The sequence below is a fragment of the Malaclemys terrapin genome, chromosome 8 (assembly GCF_027887155.1).
Source record: "Malaclemys terrapin pileata isolate rMalTer1 chromosome 8, rMalTer1.hap1, whole genome shotgun sequence".
NCBI lineage: Eukaryota > Metazoa > Chordata > Testudines > Emydidae > Malaclemys > Malaclemys terrapin.
This window is the reverse complement of record NC_071512.1, coordinates 50,625,108-50,641,540: the sequence shown is the minus strand read 5'-3', so window position 1 is coordinate 50,641,540 and position 16,433 is coordinate 50,625,108. Positions and strand designations below refer to the sequence as shown.

Genomic DNA, 16,433 nt, shown 5'->3' with positions numbered 1-16,433 from the left:
AGTATTTGTCCCTCACTTATTACATTAAGCTGCTGTACACTGTTGCAGTGTGCTGTTAAACATAGTTCACCCCAGAGATTGCAGCATTTTAGTGGTGGATGGAGTAAACCCTATACAGTGAAACATGCTTTAAGGCAGCCATTCAAGAGACTGACAAAAATCAGCTCCTTAACAGAGATGATTTTCCAGTAAAGTCTGTAGCAGAATTGTTCTCGGAACATTCAGGATAATATCTTGGGGCAGCCTCTTATGAAAAGAGGTTGGCTAATACAGGAGGTGTCTTGCATAGGTTTCACTGCATATAGTTTACATAGCTGTTTGTTAATTGGAAAATATTGCGGGATCCTTTGGGACGAACTGTACGAATGTACAATATTTTTATTTATCGTACAGTGAATTTAGTGCTGGTGTAAGGTACCAGGCTCACAACCCAGGAGGCTAAATAGTTCTCTCCACACAACAAGTTCAGTGCAGACAATGCCAGGGCAAGACTTTCACATACTGTCCTGTCTGTGTGCCTGCACCCTGACCTGGAAGTCCCTCTTCTAAGAGAGAGAGGAAGCACAGCTTCCATGCTGGGCATGCAGGCAAGGGCACTAACTGTGATGAGGACACTTGTACATTATGAACTGGATTGAGACATCAGCTCATTTCATATGGGTCATTGAATAACTATCAACTGGTCATGATTTTGGTTACCATCAGCCTGGGTGATATTTGAACCAGGGAATTGGGATTGTTTAGTCTGCAGAAGAGAAGAATGAGGGGGGATTTGATAGCTGCTTTCAACTACCTAAAAGGGGGTTCCCAGAGAGGATGGATCTAGACTATTCTCAGTGGTAGCAGAAGACAGAACAAGGAGCAATGGTCTCAAGTTGCAGTGGGGGAGGTTTAGGTTGGATATTAGGAAACACTTTTTCACTAGGAGGGTGATGAAGCACTGGAATGGGTTACCTAGGGAGGTGGTGGAATCTCCTTCCTTAGAGGTTTTTAAGGTCAGGCTTGACATCCTGGCTGAGATGATTTAGTTGGGGATTGGTCCTGCTTTGAGCAGGGGGTTTGACTAGATGACCTCCTGAGGTCCGTTCCAACCCTGATCTTCTATGATTCTATGATCTAAAGGTTCAAGGCCTCGTATTACCAATTCCTTAGCCATCCAGTCTACCACTCCAAAGACTACTTTCCAGTCTAAATCATATTATTGGCCACAGTGAAATAAAGAATGGGACTCAATTTGTACATGCCTTTGGGAAATTAATTCTGCTTCTTCTAAAATGTTGCACATTTTGACCCTTGCATTGTCCTGAACCTGGGGAAGTCAAGGTGTTACTCCACATTATATTTTAAACTACTGTATGATAACATGGTGCCATCCTGAGTTTTGAGGTCTTGTTAAGGATTTGAAGTGCTTGCTTTAACTGGATGTCAGATTTGCTTTATAGTCATTGCAAAAGTTAATCCAGAAACCACACCAGGTAACCTCATTGTTAGTTTGTCAGACCTATTGTTACTCAATCTAACTGATGCCAATGGGAAAGATAGTCTCTGGCAGGTTTAATCATGGTGGCACTTGTAGTTAAGAGCGAAGATTGTTATAGAAACACACACACACGTACCAGGGACAAACCTACTTTTCATGTCCCAAATCCTGCCTAGGAAAATGGATGAGATCTCCCCATGACATTACAGATCCTCACTTTGACTATACAGAGCCTGAAATCATGGCATATGGAGTTGTCCTTTAGAGCCTCCTTGGCTTATACCCTAAGCAGGGTTCAGGAAGAGTACCCTACTTAGTCAGAAGCTTGAGGCTCTGGCTCCTAAAAAATAATAATAATAAAAATCAGTAACAAATGTATGTAGGGCCAAATGCTCAACACCTGACTCAGCACATGCTTAGGCAGAACACTCACTGAAGTTAATAGGAGTTTTGCCAGGGGAAAGAGTGAGTGAAATAGCGTAAGGACTTCAGGATTCAGTCCATGAGCCTTTATTATGTATAAAGAACATTTAAAAATGAGAAACAATCTGTAGCTTTTTCCTTCCAGCATTTGTCAAACTCTATCTAATTTTTCATCTCTCAGCACATTATCCTGCTGACACAGGACTTCTTCATCCTTGTTCTGAGGTTTTGCAACCACCTGTTAGCCAAGGAAGATGTGGCTTTTAATCCTCTCTCCCATCCCCAATCATCTGCTATTCCATTTCCAAACCTTCACTTTCTTAGGCAAAGAGCCACAGAAATTAACTACCTTCATCTCTCTTTAGCCCTCTGAAACATATCAAGTAATAAGGGTTGTCCTTGTCTCAAGGCTTTGAACCAACATAGTACTTGAGATCCACAGAATCTCATCATAGGCCACAGAGTGTCCACAACCTTGTTTTACAGGATTTATTTTCAAAGCCCTGGAAATGAAAAACCCACACATGGATACACACACACACAAAAAGCCCTTTTCTCATCTCTGGGAATCGCATGCCATTCTGTGTTGTAACATGATGTCTCTACTAATTAGGCTCTATTGAGCACCGCAAATTGATCTCAGATTTTCCTGGGCAAGCAGATCACTCAAGAGAAAAACTCCTGAACATAGCACTTCTGTCAAGTGTAATGAAAGAGGATAACAGGACTTCTGGCTTCAACATCATGTAATAAAGAGATTTTCCCCTGCAGTTTAAGAAAAAGAGGGTGGAGGTAACCAATCCTTCATTGAGAACATTATGTCATATGTATAAGATCATGTAACTGGAAGTAATATGGTGAAACTGAGCAAAGGAAAAGTTTAGATTGAATACCAGGAATTTTTTTTTTCCTAACAGTCAGATCTATTAGACTATTGAATAGTCTCCTAAGGAAAGTGGCGGGAGATACATTGCTTGTGACATTTAAATCTCAACTTAGTAAAACACTAGATAATAAGACACTGTAGAGAACAGACAGTATTCTCATGGGAAGGATAAGATGATCTAATCCTGTAGGTCTTTTCCATTCCCAATGTCTATGCCTGTGTAATTTTGCAATTTCTTCAACTTAACTGGCTGTTGTATATATTGCTTGTACTGCAGTGCCATTGAATTGCCCCAGCTCCTTTGTGCTAGACACTGTACAAGCATAAAACAAAATAGGTCCTTGCCGCATGGAATTTACTATCTAAGCAAATATTTAAAAGGTACCATAGTTTTAACATCTACTAGGAGTGCTTTCATAGGATTTAAACCCACAACCTCTTATGCAAGGCTGATGTACCTAAACCACAAAGCTACTTGATAGGCTGTTAATAAGATAGCTGTACTTTCCTAACCATTTTAGATTGTAAGCTCTTCAGGGAAGGGACTAGAATTTACAATATGTTTGTACAGTGCCTATCACAATGGGGCCCAAATAGCTTCAGGCCTGTAGGTGCTAGCACAATACAAACATTAGATAAAAGTCACTGATCCAACTGGATGGTTCCTAGCACAGACTCAAATGTCTGCATCTTCTCCAAAGGTAGCAACCTCCTTGAACTAGAACATTTTTGATTTTTAATTAGTTAGTGAATTTAAAAAAAAAATAATTTGGCAACTTTCAGTGCCTCCGAGAGACATAGTGTCAGGAGATTCTGGACAAACTGCCTCCCCAGATCACATCATGCTCTGCCAACCCTAATGAAATGAAAGAATAATTTAAGACTCATTTAACTAGTTCTTAAACCATACCCATAAGGATCAGTACTCCTGGGTTGTATTCCTATTTCTGTCACTGACTCGCATTGTGACCTGGAAGGAAATGACATAACTTCTCTGTACTCTGTAAAATATAACACACCTTATCTTGGAATAGTGCTTGACATACTAATTGTACCCCAAAAACACTCCATTAATTAAATACTAGATTTTAAAATAAAATAATTGCGGTGGAAGAGAGACATTTTCAGATGAAAATAGATGCACAGTCAGGAAAGTGGAGAGATGCACAAAGGTTTTTCCAGATGACAGGAAATGCAAAGGAGAAGGGTCTTGGACCAATAACGGTGATATTGTAATATGAGGCAGGGAGGATGCTGGCGCTAGGCAAGTGGGATGAACAGAAAGGGGAAGGGAGAGACAAAGAGCCAGCTGCTTGGCTGGTGTAAATCATCATGGCCTGATTGAGTCGCTGGAACTATAATGATCTACGCCAGCAGAGGATCTGGCCCGAAGTCTATGCAGCAAATCTATGAAGGGTTTTAAAACCAAGAGGGTTAATTTTCAACCAGATCCTGAAGTGGAAGGAAAACAGGGGTGTTGTTTGAAGATGTAGGCGATATGGTTACATATCTTTTTATGGCGAGAAGGTAGTGAGCAGCGTTCTGTACATGTATGAGTTAGTTAAAGCATGGGAACACTGCAGGGATGGAAGCTACTATAATCAAGGCAAGGGATAATGAAACCACAGATATTGATTTCAGCAGAGGTGGGACTGAGAGGGACATATGCAGGCAATGCTGCTAAGGTGGAGATAGGGAGATTCACAGACAAACATAGGAAGCCTGGGAGAAGGAGAGTCCAGAGTGAAGGGTAACTCCAACATTGCAGACAGTGGAATCAAATATGAGGTCTCCATCCAGGAGAGAAACTGAGGAAATGGAGTAATTTTTGAGGATGATCCTTTTGCCCCAAAAGAAGCACATCAGTCTTTGAGACATTTAGCTAAAGGAAGTTGAGACACAGTAGTCAAGACAGGCAGTGAATATGTGCATACTGTAAAAGTTAGCAGTGTTAGCTCAAATTAAAGGCAGAGGAAAAATGGCCATGAAATAGGAGAAAGAGCAGGGGGCTGAGAATTGAACCTTGTGGGACACCATAGTGCTGTGCTATTCCCAAAGAAGAGCAGTTTCTGTGATAAGGCCAGAATGAAAGTGCCAAGGATACTGTGGTTATTGGAGAGGTGAGAGAAGGCCGCTTCTAAACCTCTTTGCTGAGAAAGGGAAGGTCACAGACAGGTCTGAACATCAAGGTCAAGGGACATTTTTTGAGGAAGGTGGTGGGGATTGGCTCCTTGAAGAGGCTCTTTTCTGGGCTAACTAAGGGGAAGTGGCCAAACATTTTCCACGTATTTTGCAACCAATATTGTGCAAAGTAGTAACTCCATCCCTAGCTAACTGAACCTGGGAACATCGGGGTTGGATTCAGGAGACTCAAATGCTATCGAGTATGAGTAGCCACCATTAGCTCCACCTTAGTGTCCATAACACAGACATTGGCTATAAAGTTATTTGCTGTATTAAGACCCTAAGAGTTCAGTAGCTCTGAAGCAGGGTGATGTGCAGTAGCAGCTTGCAGATAGGAAAGGGGTGCATCCTCAGTGGTAAATGGCAAAATCCTGTTCCCAGTTACGCTGGAGTAGATCTGAAGTAATGCCATTGCAATCAGTTAAGTTGTTCCTGATTTATCTTAGGGCTTGGCTACACTTGCGAGTTACAGAGCATTCAAGGAGCCCCGGGCGCACTAGCTCACTACCCGTCCACACTGGCAAGGGATGTAGAGCTCTCTGATTCCATGGCTAGAGTGCTCCTGATACTCCACATTGGCGAGTAGAATAACGTTTGATGCGCCCCCGCTGGAGCGGCCCAGCGTCAGCATGAACGAGGTGTTGCATTATTGCGCTTTGATCAGCCTTCGGAAACGTCCCATAATCCCCTTAAGTCAAGTGGCCACTCTTGTCATTGTTTTGGATATGCTCTTTGAAAGCTCCGTTTGACAGCCGACATGCTTATCTGCTCCGAGACAAAGCAACCATTACTGTGGAATGCTTTGTGTGAGAGAGAGAGGAGGAGGGGAGGGGAAGGTCTGCTGCTGTTTGAACTTACAAGACAGCATGCTGACATGGTCTCAGCCCCCCCAAAACCCACTCTCTCTCCCCCCACATACACACAACACACTCCCTGTCACACTCCACCCCACCCCAGCCCCCCATTTGAAAAGCATGTTGCAGCCACTTGCATGCTGGGATAGATACCACAATGCACTGCTCTCTGTAGCCGTTGCAAGAGCTGCTAATGTAGCCACGCTAGTGTGCTGTCAGCTGTTAGTGTGGACAGAATACAGCACTTTCCCTACTGTGCTCTACGAAGGTTGGTTTAACTCAAAGCGCTCTACATCTGCAAGTGTAGCCATGCCCTTAGCGTAAATGAGAGCAGAATCTGGCCCATTTTGTGTTATTGATATTGCAACTTTGTACCAATGAAAAGTGCTTAAACAGACACCAGCAACAGTGAAAAGCAGAACTCATTCATGAAGATTTTCTATATTCATTGGCACCCCACAAATCCCCCCCACAATATCCACTGTGCCCAAGTTTCACAGAATCTAGAAATGGGAAATATCTGTTCAGTTCTCTAATATTCTAGTCCATCTCCCAGCCATTTGCTTCCTATTATACATGTACTTGTTTTATCAAGTCTAGTGGGGCACTCAACTTGTCTCTTTAATCCACATGGCTACTTATTTTACAGAGTTTCCATAAACTTAATTTAGTGTAAATGACTGAATTTCTCATCTTGACTTTCTGCACTGAGGCTGTGCTGCTATTTCCAACACCATTTCCTGTAGAAAGCTGCTCCTAACAATTTTATTTTCCTGTGTGGGATGATGTTTTGAATAGGATTTGTGTGTGCGTGCGCGTTTACGTTTAATTCTGATTTTAGTGAAACAAAAAAAAACACATCTTGGGCTCCAAAAGGAATGGGTTATTGCAGCTACAATATGAGCAGACCACATTCTGCTTTGAATACAACTGAATCCAACTTGGTTAGACTGTTTCTTTGAGTGAGTCTATTGCCTTTTTCAAGGACATCGCTCACCAATTGACTCTTTACCTAAGTCTACAAAAGTTTGGGATGATTTCAGTTATTAGAAAACAGAATGGAAACCAGTCAGGTAAATCTTTGGGCTTATCTATCTTTCTTTTTCTTCTCATGTGTTTTCTCTTCTACAAAGTCTACATTTTTATATGTACCTGGTTTCCTAACTAGTTTGAATGAAAGATTTATGTCTGAATCCCCTAAACTGCTTTGAAAATCTCTGCATCTTTGCTTTTATTCATTTATTTATTTTCCAACTGAGTTGTTTAATATAAGGTTTTTGTAGCAAGGGTGTAACACTAGCTACAAGGCTTCCTTTTATTATATATATATTAGTTACCAATCAGATATGTACATTATTCATTCAGTGTGTGGTTGGGGTTTTTACCTGTGATTAATTGTTATTTTATTAAAGTAAGCCTCTCTCTTTAAGAGAAGATACAGCTTTTTAAAAAGCTGTATAAATCACAATTTTTGTAATTATTATAATTGATCACTTCGGTCTATTTTCTTTAATTTTGTTTTGCTAGTGAATGTTATCTTTTTGACATAAACAGTATAATAAATAAAATACTTATTATGGAAAATAAATAGTTTATTTAATTTGACCTGATGATAAAGAGCTTCAAATAATTTGGCCCTATGGAGTTTGTAAAATGACACATGCACTGTAAGGCATGAAAGAGGCTGTTGAGCAGGTAGATAATTTATATATCAAGCATTTTGTTACTAGTTTGTGTTGTAGTCATAATTTGTAAATATGAATAAACAACCTTAGTATGATCCCATGACACAAGGAAAAGCCTTTTAAAACAAATAAAAATCATAGAAATTAGTGTCTGAAATAGAAAGTGTAAAGAACACAACAGATCCTGAAATAACCAGTCTAGGAGTGAAATCCTGACTCCCCTGAAGTCAATGGCAACTCCCATCGACTTCAATGGAGGCAGCATTTCACTCTAGATCTTTGTTTCTTTGAAGGAAAACACTCTGAGCAAGTTTAAACCTTTTAACTTGGAACATATATTATATATTAACCGGAACACCATTTTCTGTGAAATATATATTCTAATAACATTTACCTGCCACACAGGTGTGTTGTGAGGCTTATTTCATTAGAGTTTGTAAAGTGCTTTGAGGTCTTTAGATGAAAGATGCTATAAAAGGGGAAAGAATGATTATTCATGCTTCATCGAGGTCTAAGAGTATTCCCATTTCTTGTCCTAAAGGAAACTGTAGAAAAATGTTCCCCTTACCTCTGGGATATTCTTCAGCTGTCTGATAAGCAATAGGGTCCTTCTGTTTCGGCTGCCACCTGCAATGGGAAACTGGAGCAAGCTAAAGATTAGCAACTGCTCTTCTCTTCCCAGCTCAGCTTCTGATTCCTCTTTTCCCCTCTGGGAGTTTAAATCTCCTTCAGACTAGATAAAAGGAGCCAATAGAGACACTTGGGTGTTTCCCTTCTGAGCTTTTCATAAGAAATAAAGAAGGTTTGAGAGATGGTGAAAAATTCTTCACTGTGTCTCACTCTCTCATCCTATCAGACCCTATCACTTTATGTTTAGATTTGGACAAAAAAACAGCAGATGTTTATATTTTTGCAAAAACAGGAGCAGAAATCTCAGAATTGTTGTGAAGCCCCATATATGGAGAAGCACTTTTAAAGCATTATTTTGCTGAGGCCTGGGTGTATTCAACACAAAAAAAGGAAAGGTATAGTACACTTCAAAACCAGTTAAGATTAAATCACAAAATTGGGGCTCGAAAGCTTGTCTCTTTCACATACAGAAGCTGATCCAATAAAGATATTACCTCATCCACTTTATCTATCACATCATTTGCAAAACTCAGTACTTAAAAGAAAGCAAATTAAAAGTTAAGGATACCACTTCTTTTAAATCACCCACATAATAAAATGATATACCTACAACAAGGCCAATCCTAAACTAGAGTAAATTGGCACAGTTCCATAGAATCTGAGCCATTATTCTTATGAAGTACTAGAGCTGACTGAAATATAAAAACCTATTTTCATGAACATTTTCAGAATGTTGAAGCTCTTTTCATTTCAGAAGATTTGAAATGGACCTTTTAAAACAGATTTTAATAAATGATATATATAAAAAATATACATTTTTTCCCAAAAACCTATTTTTGGTATACTAAATATTTCTATTCCCATTTCAATGTTTTCTACAATTTCTAATGTATCAAGAACAGAATTTTTTCACAGGAAAAGTCAACAATGTTGCCAATTTTTTTGCAAAAATTGAATACCTTTTTAACAAAAATCTAACTTTGTATTAACATAATTATTGAAAATGTTATTGAAATGGTTCTCAAATGAAGCCTGCAGCCCACACGGATTTTGTCAGGGGCATAACCAGCCTCCAAGACTTTGCCATTTTCTTGGGTGGAGTTTGGCAACTGTTAGGCACTAGGGAAAACCCACAAACTAATGACAAGCTTGATACTGGCAGAGGCCTTTTGAGTGTATGATACTACACCACTGAAGGAGTGGGGGTTCATAATGGAGAGCGAGAGAAAGGGGGCTCTAACACAAGCATGACAAAATTTCTGCCGTGTACATGTGGAGCCATTTGGGGGAGGGCAGGGAAAGTTATACCACTTTCCTTCCAGTAGTCCAGATTGAATCCTATTGTAACCAGAGGCTGCCTTGGGTACTTTTATTTTTGAGGCTTGGAACTCTGGGTTTACTTCTTGCCTTCTTTATTCATTATCACTTGATCTTTTGCCTACAGGGAACTGATTCAGAGGAGGCAGCATTGTCCAATGGTCTAAGCATAGGACTCCGAGCCAGGAGCAGCTGCATTCTAGCCCCTTTTTGATTCTGACATACTGCGTGGCCTTGTGCAAGTCAATTAATCTTTCTCAATATCAGTTTCCCAGTCCGTGACATGGTGACAATGGCCCAGATCCTCCAGTATTGTGCAGTACTTTATGCCTCCCCACTAGGGGAGAGAGACCCAGCACAGCTGGTCATGGCCAATTCTCCACTAGCCTAGTTTGTATGCCACTCTCTTTTTCTATTGCTTGCACAGGGGGCATAGTGAGGAGAAAGGGGCCATGCCCAGGTTGTCTCTGGGCCCTGCTGATTCCCATCTACCACACAGGCTTCTTAGAACCAATGGCAGCTGGAGCAATTTAGAGTGCAGGCTGTCCCTAACTTACACTAGGGGACAACCATGGCTCAGAATGGGCTCAGGATCTGACCCAATCACACTTACCTGCCTCATGGAGATGTTGAGGATTCCAGCACTCTGGAATGCAAGGCACTATGCAAATACCAAGTATCATAGACATATATCGATCACTCCTTCTCTCATCTGCTGGGATCTGATATAAAGTATGATGCACTTTATTACACTGAGCATATTTTTCCAAACACTCCCTATGACTGCAAGTCAAGGTGTCATGTCTGAGCTGTTGGTGTAAATAACTCTCATCAACAATGGACTGCTAGAAGGGGGGGAAAAACATTCTGGAAACGTTGGCTAAGGCGAATTGAATTCAAAGTCATATTTTTAAGAGATTCTGGACATTGTCTGAAACCACTTGAACATAACAGTTTATGTTAAAGGACATCCTGAAGATCCATATTAAAGAAACTATTGGCTCTCCTGGTTTAAAGGACTCCGATATGCCATATTTGTTCATTTGCTTTTTCCAAATGGTTGCTGCAACAGGAGAGCAGAAAGGACTTCAAGAGAATTTCAGGAAAAGGCAAAACTGTGCTTTTTGATAAGCACAATGGATCTCAACTTGATCTGAGAACTCCAGCGGGCTATGCCCACATAGGCAGAGAACATCAGAATCACAATCCATCAGACTGCTCCGAGACCAGTATTTACCCCATGATGTTATGCTCTATATCAGGGGTCGGCAACGTTTGGCACGTGGCTCGCCAGGGTAAACACCCTGGCGGGCCGGGCCAGTTTATTTACCTGCTGACGCGGCAGGTTCAGCCTATCGCGGCCCCCACTGGCCGCGGTTCGCCGTCCCGGGCCAACGGGGGCGGCGAGAAGCCGCGGCCAGCACATCGCTCACCCGAGCCACTTCCCGCCGCCCCCATTGGCCCGGGACGGCGAAGCGCGGCCAGTGGGGGCTGCGATCGGCCGAACCTGCCGCGTCAGCAGGTAAATAAACTGACCCGGCCCACCAGGGTGTTTACCCTGGCGAGCCGCGTGCCAAACGTTGCCACCCCCTACTCTATATCCATGACAAACTGTATTATTCTCAAACTATTGGAGAAAATAAAACAATAATGTTCGGGGCAGAGTCTGTCCTGTGCTGAGATCTGCCCAGGGCAGAGGAAGAGGAGTGTGGCTATCAGAGATCCAGCTACAGTTCCCTGATTCTTTCCCCTGAGCGGCTCCAGCTCTAGCATGTGGACTTCTCTAATTTGCACTAGCTGGCAATGGTCTCCAAAGAACCATCCCCAGCTAAGAATTGCTGGAGCACAACAGTATGGCTTCAGACATGCCCCCTCCTGCCCTGCCTTGGCCCTGTTGCACCTTGTGAGTGGTATAAAGTGGCTAGGTTGGGGAGGAGAATTTGGATCTCAGGTTTGTGAGTTAACCTGCTTTTTAATACGAAATATTTTTAAATCACTAATTTAGTAAAGTCAGAGGGCAATATACAGTACTTGGGAATTATGGAACCTTCCCCACATTGTTACAGCCAATACCTCAGGAACGTGTACAGGATAGCAAATATCCTGCAGGATTCCTACATGCCCTGCCAGTTGTGCAATCATCATTCTATTAGTTCAGCAGCGTTCGCAGCATGTGTGCATTAGAGTGTACACACCTGCACATTTACTGTTTCTGCACTGGATGAGTCAAATGGGACTCTAAAATGTAATGGGAGAGCAGGATTTTAAGTTAGACAGATAACAGAGCTTAGAGCTGAGTTTGTCCTCTTGGATTGCTTTATACTAGGGCTGTCAATTAATTGAAGTTAACTCACAAGATTAACTCAAAAAAATGAATTGCAATTAAAAAAAATTAATCGCAATTAATCACACTATTAAACAATAGTATACCAATTGAAATTTATTACATATTTTTGTAGATGTTTTTCTACATTTTCAAATATATCGATTTCAATTATAACACAGAATACAAAAATTACAGTGCTCGATATTGTTTTTGATTACAAATAAACAAAAGATATTTGCACAAATAAACAAAATAGTATTTTTCAATTCACCTCATACAAGTACTGTAGTGCAATCTCTTCATCATGAAAGTGCAACTTACATATGTAGGTTTTTTTTGTTACATAGCTGTACTCAAAAACAAAGCAATGTAAAACTTTAGACCTACAACCATTCAGTCCTACTTCTTGTTCAGCCAATCACTAAGAGAAATAATTTTGTTTACATTTACAGGTGATAATGCTGCCCACTTCTCAATTACAGTGTCACTGAAAGTAAAAACAAGCGTTCGCATGGCACTGTTGTAGCTGGTGTCGCAAAATAATTACGTGCCAGATGTGTTTCATGCTTCGGCCATTGTTCCAGAGGACATGCTTCCATGCTGATGACGCTCGTTAAAAAAAAATGCATTAATGAAATTTGTGACTGAACTCCTTGGGGAGAATTGTATGTCTCCTGCTCTGTTTTACCCGCATTCTGCCATATATTTCATGTTATAGCAATCTCAGATGATGACCCAGCACATGTTCGTTTTAAGAACACTTTCACTGCAAATTTGACAAAACACAAAGATACCAATGTAAAATTTCTAAAGATAGCCACAACATTTGACCCAAGGTTTAAGAATCTGAAGTGCCTTCCAAAATCTGACAGGGATGAGGTTTTCAGAAGTCTTAAAAGAGCAACACTGATGCGGAACCTGAACCACCAAAAAAAAAAGGGAAAAAAAATCAATCTTCTGCTGGTGGTATCTGACTCAGATGATGAAAATGAAAATGCGTCGGTCACACTGCTTTGGATCATTATCAAGCAGAACCTGTCATTAGCACAGACGCATGTCCTCTGGAATGGTGGTTGAAGCATCAAGGGATATATGCAGTGATGAGCTCCCAAAATCCTAAGAACCGGTTCCCTACCGGGTCCTTGGCGGCACTTCGGCGGCAGGGGGTCTTCACTCGCTCCGGGTTTTCGGCTGCAGGTCCTTCACCCAGAGCCAGTGTAGGACCTGCCGCCGAAGGCCCGGTAGGGCACTGCGCGGTGAGTACAAGCCCCACGTGCCTGTCTCCCCTGCCACCCACCCATCCGACCCCACCCACATCCTGTCCCCGACTGCCCCCCCTCAGAACCCGCAACCTATCAACCCCCCCTCCTCGTCCCCTGACCACCCCCTCCCAAGAACCCCCACCCTAACTGCCCCCCAGGACCCCACCCCCTACCCAACTCGCTCCACTCCCTGTCCCCTGACTGCACCAACCCCATCCACCACCACCCTGACAGACCTCCGGGACTCCCACACCTACCCAACCCACCGTTTCCTGTCCCCTGATCGCCCCTCCATAACCTCCACCTTCTCCAACTGCTCTCTACCCCTTATCCAACCCCTCCTCCCAGCCCCGGCTGGCCCCCTTACTGTGCTGCTGTGTAAGGATGCTGCGCAGCCGCTGCAGCCCCACCCCCTCACCCAGGTGAAAGTAAGCTGGTATGCCCCCGTACAGCATACCGGCAAGAGCCAGTGCACCGTACAGGGTGGCCTGGCTTCCCCAGGGGGCAATTTAAAGGGCCTGGGGCTCCCAGCAAGGGCTGGAGCCCCAGGCCCTTTAAATTGCCACCAGAGCCCCACTGCTGGAGCCCTGGGGTAGCGGCAGTGGGGCTCTGGGGGCTATTTATAAAGTCCAGGGCTCCCGCAGCTTCTACCACTCCGGCCCTTTAAATAGCTGCTGGAGCCACTAGTCCGGTGGCTATTTAAAGGGCCGGGGCGGTAGAAGCAGGGGAGCCCCAGCCCTTTAAATAGCCCCCAGAGCCCTGAGGTAGCGGGGTCTGCAGGGGCTATTTAAAGGGCCGGGGCTCCAGCTGCCTCTGTCGCCCCAGTCCTTTAAATAGCCGCTGGAGCCCCACTGCTTCCCCCAGGGCTCTGGCAGATCTGCGGGGAGAGGGGAGGGAAGCGGGGGAGGGGCCGGGGGAGCCTTGGCCTCCCCAGCTGGGAGCTCAGGCGGTCCGGATGTGGCCCGCAGACCGGAGTTTGCCCACCCGCCGGCCCCTTTAAGAACCGGTTCTACACCGGCTTCTAAATTTAGCAACCGGTTCTTGCAAACTGGTGCGAACCGGCTCCAGCTCACCACTGGATATATGAATCTTTAGCTCATCTGGCATGTAAATATCTTGCAACACCAGGTACAACAGTGCCATGCAAACGCCTGTTCTCACTTTCAGGTGACATTGTAAACAAGAAGCAGGCTGCATTATCTTCTGCAAATGTAAACAAATTTGTTTGAGTGACTGGCTGAACAAGAAGTAAGACTGAGTGTACTTGTAGGCTCTGAAGTTTTACATTGTTTTATTTTTGAATGCAGGGGGTTTTTTTGTACATAATTCTACATTTGTAAATTCAACTTTCATGATCAAGAGATTGCACTACAGTACTTGTATTAAGTGAATTGACAAATACTATTTCTTTTGTTTTTTACAGTGCAAATATTTGTAATAAAATAAATATAAAGTGAGCACTGTACACTTTGTATTCTATGTTGTAATAGAAATCAATATATTTGAAAATGTAGAAGACATCCCAAAATATTTAAATAAATGGTATTCTATGATTGTTTAAAAATTTTTTACTCGATTGACAGCCATACTTTATACCTTTAATCTGGTATCAATCTCCTTATATATCCCCCTCCCCAGAATCATACTCATCATACACAGCACCTCCCACACTCACCTCTGTCCATTTTCCATCTGGACTCATTAGCTCCCCCTGCAGCTGCTCAAGGATAAAAGCAGGTCAAAGAACGAAAAACAATGCACAATTATTGATTTTTTTTAAACAAAATCTCTTTGGCTATGTCTGTGTCCCTTTTTGCATTTGCATTTCATAAATATTCTAGCAAATGAGCTCACTGGCCAGCAGGTTTTCAGAAACAGAATTCAAGCAAATACTCGAGAATATCTATGAAAAGCAAATTTTTCATTCTTTCTGCAAGCAGCAGAAACTTAATTTTAAGCATTCCATTCAGCCAGTCAGGGACCAGAAACACACCATGTAACTTAGGTGCTCAAATGCACATAGCTTGAGTTTTTAATATCAGATACAACAAAGTGCTAATAAATGAGTTACAGACCAAGAGCCTGGCTATCCTGTATTTTCAGAGTTTTGTGCTCCTCAGGTACTGGGGGATTCCCTCAGTGTAGGGGAATCTTCATTTGATGTAAGAACAGCTGTAGTGTCTCCTATACCAGACCTCAATTACCCTCTTAGGTCAGCTTTCTCACTGCTTTGTTCTGCATGCAGTGCAAAGGGACCAGCGCCTGGGCCAGGATTTAGCCCAGAGCCTTACATCTCTGGGTTGCTGGTCCTAAGCCATCTCAGGTGAATAGTGACTGAAAATTGCTACCATATTATGGCACTTTGGTAGCCTATGTGATGCGAGTTAGTGGTCTCAGTCCAGTGACTAGAGGACAGACGTCCACATGACAGAAACCATCCACAAGTAGCACTGAGGTTGGCAGGGAGACCAAGGATATAATAGGTTGTGGAGACTGAACTATCCTCTCGACTATAAAATCAGCCCCTTCAGGACGTGGACAAGGTTGATGTTCTTTGGCAGTGGTCTGAGTTCATTTTGCTACTGATTCTGCTGTGCATAAAGAGACTTCAATCCCCAGGACTCAAACTGCAAGAAACTGTGCTTCCATTGTAACACATTAGAACCCCTCTGCCTCTGCTCAGACTGTCACATGGACAAAAGGCAGCACGTCAAACCTGTGAAAGGAGATAATTTCAAAGGCAAGACTTTTTGGATGCTCCAGCCAGTAGATATGAATTGTTAATTTCATCAAGATGTTGAGTTCAAAGTGAAGAGCCCAACATAAATTCCACCTGAAGTCACAACTCTGTTTACTGCAGCAAAAGTTATTTTAACGTACCTTGATTGAGATTCCACACAGTGCAAAAGGGCAGTTACTCTTTTGAGGCAATATCGTACAGGAAGAAACACACCGCACATGCAGAATTTCCCAGTCATTTTTCATTGATGAGAGGATCATGATTGTACTTTTGTCTGTAAACCACATGTACTTAATCAAAATTTGAGGTGGTGTGAAATCTTGCCACTGTAAATTAGCTACTAAAAACCAAGAACAAGACCTATGAATAGCCAGGCACATGAAGACGCAGCTTGAGAGACAGAGAGAGACGAGAAAAAGAGACTGATAGATAAACCAAATGTGTAGTAATTATGGACATGCAGCACCGACATACTTAAATGGAAAGTGACCACGTTGTGTGGTGTATTGCTGAATCACATTGCATCATATTTTCCTGTTGGAACTCCATCCCCATCATTTTTACAAGCTGTCCCCTCCCAACATCAGATCCTTGTGGTCTGCACAAAGGCTTAGCCTGAGGTTTTGCAAAGGCTACCAGTTTAATC

At 42.6% G+C, this 16,433-nt stretch overlaps 1 protein-coding gene across 1 annotated transcript in view; it reads right to left on the bottom strand.

The window, feature by feature from the left end:
- Positions 1 to 8,195, bottom strand: part of TNN (tenascin N) — a 47,687-nt gene extending 39,492 nt beyond the window's left edge. The window contains exon 1 of the mRNA XM_054036486.1: positions 8,081 to 8,195. The gene's annotated coding sequence lies outside the window, so the exon portion shown is untranslated. The remainder of the gene's footprint in view (positions 1 to 8,080) is intronic.
- Between the last annotated feature and the right edge of the window lie 8,238 nt (positions 8,196 to 16,433).